An 8,178-nucleotide genomic window follows, 5' to 3' on the forward strand; every position below is an offset into this window, starting at 1 on the left:
TCTTTAAAAAATACATGTTAGTCTAGGGTGTTTTCATAGTAAACTAATTTAGAAAAAACCTTCTACACGTAAATTTCCAATTATATATACTAATCTCATAATTCTAGGCTTACGTTCAATTCTTTGATGAGGTCCTCCGTGAGCTTGCCATTTGTACGGGTACGCCTAAGGCACTCATCCATTTTCTTTTCAAGGTGCACATCCTATCGACTTGTTCTGCACCGGCCTCCCGCACGAGGGAGGCAACTTCTTGCAAATCAGTCAATACACGTCCAACGAGTACCTTCATCTAAGACTTTGAAACAGTTAGAATCATATAAATTCATACTAGTTGGAATGTTACAATATATATTTGTGCTTGATGGAACTCATTTACCTGAGCGCCAGTCTTCGGTTTGGCCAGCGTACCATCTCGTGCTGGAATGAAAGGCCTCATCAGGTCCTCAACATACTGCAGTTTAGTGTCGTTAGTATGATTTAGAAAATATATATGTTACATAATCCAGACAATGTGCTAACATTTTACCTCTCCAACTCCCAGATAATTATTCTGGATTATATTGTCAACCTTTTTTGCCTTCTCCTCGCTTCAGTTCTAGATCAGCGGCCTTAACCTTGATTCATACGAGATGCTAGAGTCCAATTGGTGCACTATGAACTTCTCGTAGTACCATGTCTGCATGACAACAAAAACAGTTTACAAACATTATCGTACATTATGTAATGTATGTTAAGTAACTGATAATTGTACTACTACGAATTACCTACAACAGTGGTAGATTCCCCTCCAGAATTGCCTCACCATTTACAAAATTCTTCACGCTATCCATAAGATAGTCAAGCGTTAGCTGTCCAAGATTTGTGCCCTTTATCGTCTCAACATTTCTAACAATCCCAATATATTTATTATCCACATACTCCTCTTTTGTTCGGCATACATATTTGCCTATGGTGTACAAGACAAATGGCCTGACAAAATTTGGTGTGCTGTCGCCTTTCATCTTGGCTAGCAATCATTTGAAAGTTATTCTGGTGTCATTACGGTCTTTCAGTTTCTTCCACAACTCCATATTATCATCAAGATTTGAAGGGACGTGCTTCTTCCCATGGCAGGGCATGCCTGTTATATGCGCTACATTTTCTAGTGTGATCCTACATGGTCTCCCATTGATGATAAAGGCATCCTGCTCTGCATCATATGAATTAGCGATGACCAGGCACAGTACACGTCTAATTTTGATGCTAGGTGTCTTAAGAAGTCCACCCAATCCTATCAACTGGATATACATCCTTTGCTGCGTGTTTAATCCGTTTATGAACTCCTCATATGGCGGCAAAGAAGCATCCTGGGTTCAATGGATGTGCAAGTGTGATTAGATTCAGCATGGTATACAATTTAAACACTCATACAGACGAATACAACTAATATATACCAACATAAAAATTGTGCTCTACGCTACTGCATGAGGTACAAGCATGCTAAGTTCCATGAATGTGCAAATACTATCATTAGGTTCAGTTTGATTACGTTTGAACGGTCATATAAGGTAATCTCCATTGCAAGGCGCTTATCTGAAATAAAATAAAGATTGGAAAATAAAAAACTATCCAACCATGGTCTCCTCAACTCTAGGCGCTAATCATGGTCATTAGTATGGAATTAAAACATGGGCCATCGATGCCTTCCGTAACTCGTGTGGAAGGAAAAAAGAAGGCAAGCGCCCACTGCACTAATTGGCATCGACAAGACTAGACGCTAAGATTTAGCCTGGAATTAATCAATGAACTGCCAATCTGGTAGGAAACAAATCCTAGCGCCCTCCCCTAACGCCCCCAACTTAATTTGTTTAAAAACATGTTGAGTTACCTGAATATGCAAACAACGAGTGGGGTTGCAGCAAGAGATCATGGGAGGAAGATCGTGGCACGAAAAATAGCAGCGGCTGCAGCAGGAGATCATGGGGAGTTACAAGAAGATTCATGTTTGGCTCCGTCGTTCGGTATTGCTGGATTCCTGGGTTGCTCCGTCCTTCGGTCTTGCTGGTTTGGGCGGCGCAGAAGGACGAACTATGATCTAGGCAAAGGATCCCTGTTTATAGGGATCGTATCAACCCGGGCATATATCTACGTATAGATTTCTTCGGTTGGAGGAAATCAAGGGAGGGGACCCACCTGGTTGAATATTAGGGGGGGCGTGGAGAGTTTAGCAAAGGTAAGTTATGGTGTAAAAAAAACTAAGGTAAGTTGCGTAACAACACGTAGGTCTCCTGAGAATCACGATCGTCAAAAACATATAGTTCCCGTTTCTTCAAAAATCAGCCAAAAGAACTGGACCACCTTTATTATTGGTTATAAGTAAATCACTGGACCTCTTTTAGGATGAAAACTGGTTCTAAAGTCAACTAGGATTGAGTGTTCACACGTGAAGTATTTTACTCTCTCTTGTGAAGCTATTTTATTGCCCATCCGATCTTGCATGCTCATGCTCATACCTTTTTTCCTCGTATATGTGAGACCAAATTTTGTTAATAATACTGAATCATGTCTGGTGCTGCTCAAGATGGCACGACACCATGGTTTTCACTTCGGTGAGATTTCGATGAAATAACTGAATTTCATTCATTTCAGCACTCACTGCAATATTTGCCTTTCGGCCAAAATATTTCAGCCTCACTGAATTTCGGCCAAAATATTTCAGCACTCGCTGAAATTTTTCTGAAACTTCTAACTAGCGATGTTAAAAAAATTCTGAAACTTCTAACTAGCAATGTAATTGTTCTGAATCTTGTCCAGACTCCAACGAAACTTAAATATAAATTTAAGAATTCAGTTAACCTTCCTAAGGTTCAAAAGTTCTGATTGTAAAAAGCAAATATATGTTTCATTGTCTCCCATGCAGACCAAATTTATTTCAAGAATATTATTTGGAACCAGTACTGTGAAGTACTGGACTAAGAACATGGCTAGGAAACCTTCTTCGGGACTAAAACCAAACCACACCCTACTCTACCGCTTCATAACCAAGTGTACACTCCATATCTAAGAATCAACCACTGCTAGACTAACGGCTTGCATCTTCATGATCTTCAATCGTAGCTGCATCCGATAGGCTAGCATTGTACGTCTTCAGCCTTTTCATGGACTTCAATTTGTTGTAGGCCGAATTAAGAAGGACAACAGGCAGCTCTCTTCTATAATTGTCGATGTATGCCTGCATAGGAGGATATGTTAGTATCGTTCCATATGTTTACAAAATTGACAGAATTTTAGGTGTTACTCTACGTACTTGGTCATAATGTAGCGTAAGATCTTCTCCGTAAAGAATTCGATGTTCTTCAGCATGTAGAGTGCACAAGAAGAACTAGAACAATTAATTATGTTAGCAGCATTTCACGTATTAACAATGAAAAACATAATTAGAAGCTGATACTGTTGACTGACGTGTCATCTTGTCTTGGCACAGGAACATGCTTTACTGTCCATTGGGTCACGTTAATGTCTTGACATGCATGGCTTTGTGGTCCATTGATTCGCAGCGATGCTCTCAGATGTGCTTCAACCCCATGTATCTGCCAAAGTCCATGGTATGAGAAGTTTCTCACGGTTCATGGCTAGGTATGATGCTAAATCCTGTGTTATATTGAAAGACGTTTAAAATCTCACCACGTGAACCACTTGTGTGCGTACTACGTAGCTGAAAAGTGAATCAAGAATCTGAATCTCCCTCCTTCTGGGGTTTACGACCACAAGGAACCAGTGGGTGTTCGCCATGTTCGTAGGTAGAAAAACCTGTACAGCAAAGATGATTACATCAACATGCATAATAATTAGAAAAATAATAGTGTTTATGTCATGGTTAGAAGGTACCCGATCATGTCTGAGGTAGTTGTCTCCTTTTGTTGTTCCATGACTGCCCGCCAAAGCGGCCTCGTGGCAGTTCTCTACCTTACCATCTCTTTCGAGCATAGCGACGCCGGCCACCCTCTCAATGTAAACCAGTTGCCCACCCCTTATCTCCTTAGGATGATCATGACGCATGATCTAAATCACAACATCAACCAACTAAAACAAAATTCAAGTTAATTGTACTGTGCAAAAGAAAATTGATAAACTAATTTGGCAAATATCTTACTTCGTCACCCAACCATTTGTCATCTTCGCCTCCATATGTCATGGTGAGGCATTGCAAATACTTCTGTAGCAGAACAATGTCATCAATTACCACCAATTGTTTATCAAGATCTGAGGTGTTGACAAATTCGGCCACGTAAATCTATCGAAACTTGTCAAGGTCGGTCTCCAGCCTCAAAGCACCTGTGTCTGTATCTTTTAAATTGCTTGCACGGTTTTTCCTCTTTATATTATTCGTGTCCTTGGAATCGTTGGTAGACTCCGATGGAGTCCTGTTTTTCTTTCTCTTCTTATCACTGTCGTACAGAACATAATCTTCATTGCACAATAATGAAGATGCCACTCTTTTCCGGCTGCTCGCACAAGTTGGTAGCATGGAATGAACCACACTATCTTGTCGCTGCTTTGCTAAAGAATCGTCATAGTTGTCCTCATGGGAAGACATGGGGCTCTTTCGGCTCCCTTATTCCCTTAGCCTTGGCTGACCGGTGGTTGCTTTTGGTACCTGCCTCTCCCCCCACCTCAATACTGACATCTTCATGATCTTGATTTCTTCTTTCTTCAGCCTTTCGCACATTCTCATTGTGCCTCAAATTCAGAGGATCCTGTGATTCGAAATAAAGCACTTGTTAGCTTGCAATCTGCGCAAAATAAAAAAAAACAAAACCCGTTAACTGTAAAATGTGCATCACCAGGAAAGCTTCAAGGCTTGTGGTGGCTTTGGAATGCTTTCGCGAATCCAAACTCGGAGCACCCTGCGAAGCATCCAGCTCTTTATAAAGCTGTGAAACATTCTTGAGACTCTCCTTGCAAGCTGCAGCAACAGCTCTGTCTTCTTCATCCTGAACGTGGAAGATCATACGTTAGCTACGAATCTGCGTTAACTTAAAACAAAATCAGTTAGATGTAAAATGTGTATCACCATGAAAGCTTCAAGGCTTGTGGTGGTTTTTGAATGCTTTCGCGATTGCAAACTAGGAGCCGGCTGCAAATCTTCAGCTACATTCATCATGGGGGCATCCATGTAATCTTTTTGTATTCCCTTAGCAGAAATGCCTTTGGCAATGACCTCCGTGTCATCTTTTTGTTTTTGCTGGTGAGTAGTATTCTCTCCTGGGATCTCCATTGGGTCCGCAGGTACTCCCAGGTCAGATAGCTATATGTCCTCGACTCTTGGGCGATCAGCATCAAATATTCCATAGCGGTGGTTCTTTAAAAAATGTGTTAGTGTGGAGAGTATTGATAGTAAAATTATTTATAGAAACTCATAATGGTATACTTATAGTGAATTCTATGACGAGGTCGTCCGTGCGTCTGCCGTTCGCAAGGGTACGCCTAAGGCACTCGTCCATTTTTTCAAGGGTGCACATCCTATCAAATTGTTGTGCACTGGCCTCCCGCACAATGGTGGCAACTTCTTTCAAATCAGCCAATACACGGCCCATGAGTGCCTTATCCTGCAAATTACAAGCAGTTATAAGCATATGACTTCGATTGTACTTGCAAGGTTATAATATATATTTGTGCCTGATGTTCATCATTTACCTAACCGTTAGTCTTTGGTTTGACCGGCGTCCCAACTGGTGGCGGATTAAAAGGCCGCAGCAGGTCATCGACATACTGCATGTTAGTGCCGTTAGTATCATTCAAAACAAATGGTAGATAATCCAGACACACAGTACAAACACTTTACCCCTCCAACCCCTATATAATATTTGTTGATTATGTTGTCAACCTTCTGTGCCTTCTCGTCACTCCAGTTTTGGGTCAGCGGCCTTAAACTTGATGCATACGAGATGGTAGAGTCCAATTGGTGCACCCTCCACTTCTCATAGTACCACGTCTGCATTACAACAAAAACAGCTTAGGAAATTTTCCATAAAATTAAATGTATGGTATGTTAATAATGATTGTATTACCTGGAGCAGTGGTAGGTTGCCCTCCAGATTTGCTCCACCATTTACAAATTTCCTGACGCTAGCCATAAGATGGTCAAGCGTAAGCTGTCCAAAATTGGTGCTCTTTATTGTCTCAACGTTTCTAACAATCCCAAGGTATCTGTTGTCCACATACTGCTATGTTGTCGGACATACATATTTGCCTATGGTGTACAAGACAAATGGCCTGACAAAATTAGGTGTGCTGTCGCCTTTCATCTTGGCTAGCAATCCTTTCAAAGTTACTTTTGTGTCATTGGGGTCTTTCAGTTCCTTCCACAACTCCAAAGTATCGTTGTGATTTGAAGAGACGTGATTCTTCCCCATGCAGGGCAGGCCTGTTATATGCTCCACATCTTTTAGTGTGATCCTACATGGTCTCCCATTAATTATAAAGGCATCCTGCTCTGCATCATATGAATAAGCGATGGCCTAGCACGTAGACGTCTCATTCTCATGCCAGGAGTCTTGAGAAGTTTACCCAGTCCAATCAATTTGACGTACGTCAGTTGCTGTGCGTTTAATTCTTTTATGGACTTCTCGTATTGCCGCAAAGAAGCAACCTAAGTTCCCTGAATGTATAGATAGTGTGATTAGATTCTGTATGGTATTCATTTAAACACGCATAGAACCGACTAGATCTAATCTATGCCAATATCAAAATTGTGCTCTACAGTACTGCATGAAATCATAGAGCTTCTAGGCCATATAATGAACACCAGACATAGAAAAACAAGTTATCTCTGTCGGCAAATTGACTGATAATAGTATAGATTTTTAGTAGAAAGAGCAGACTTTGGTCTATGTACACTACTAAAGTTTCAGGCATCACGCTTACGAAAATAATTGCATACATGATCAGAAGATCAATAGTTTATAGATAATCTCAAAAAAGGAATGTAGCAGTTCCATTGCAAGCATTCAAGAGCACATACTCCTTAGTTCCCAATAGATTCAAAAAGATCAATTAGTAAAGACCATGCAAAATTAAGGGCAACCACCAACCGTTTCAATGACTAGAGACTAAGAACTCATTTAGAAAGCCTATGCCAAAAAATTAGCAATTTCCAAATTTTAAGGCATATAAACAGAGACGATAACCTTGATGTCTAGTAAACATGACCATAGTAGTGACTCGAGCAACCAAAAACACAACTAGGCATCATCAAGCAACCTAAAAATGTTGACATGGACCGAAACATGTGAGCCTAAAATTTAATATAGTGCATACATTTGATGTTCTCAATGCCAAATAAGTGAGGCGTGCTCATATTTCTGCATGTTTTTACTAAATCATGTACATTGTGACCGTTGAAACGCGCATAACTGACAAGTTGGACCAGTTACCATAGATTCACAGTGAACAAATTAACTACAAACACTAGTCTTGAATTTCTAGACGTTGAGTGTAAAACAGGCCAATCAACAAAAAGAGAAAACAACTTACGTACAAAACTACTTTGTATTCTGTCTACTGCGTATTTGATCAGGCATTTATGAGTACTATGATTATTTTGTTGATTCGGTTGCTGGTTTTAAACAAAGTTAAATTACTAGTCCTTCCTTTCCGTATCGTTACACGTACAACTTTCCAGCACGAAAATTAGCGCAAGTTTCATTACAGAGAGAGGCATTCACAACTAAAAACTAAGAGAGGAAGGCATCCACGATCTCCCTTAAGTTTTGCTAAAGCACATCTAGATGTGCTGTAAGTATTGCACATCTAAGTCCTATGTCATTGATTTTATGCTAAGATTCGTGCAAGCCTTTTTTTGTCCTTTTTTCTTTTCTTTCTAGACACACCCATCTCCCTTCGGTAAAATAGGGATAGTTCGTTATGGCTGTAACTAAACGAGATCAAAAGGAAGTGCGCCGTAAATTATGGGATTGCATGCAGACTTGGGAACGACGGAGTATACAGAATACAAGGATCTCGATCGTTACCGGAGGATTCTCTCGATGGCGACCGGCTCCATTGCCGTTCGCTTTCATCTTTTGCTTCGCTGGCTTCTCCGACGTGCCCTTCTCTTTCGTCAGCTTCTCTGACGTGCCCTTCTCTTTCATCTCAGGATTCGCCGACGCAGGCTTCGAAGATGACGGCTCCGTCGGC

The sequence above is a fragment of the Triticum aestivum genome, chromosome 4D, assembly GCF_018294505.1.
Source record: "Triticum aestivum cultivar Chinese Spring chromosome 4D, IWGSC CS RefSeq v2.1, whole genome shotgun sequence".
NCBI lineage: Eukaryota > Viridiplantae > Streptophyta > Magnoliopsida > Poales > Poaceae > Triticum > Triticum aestivum.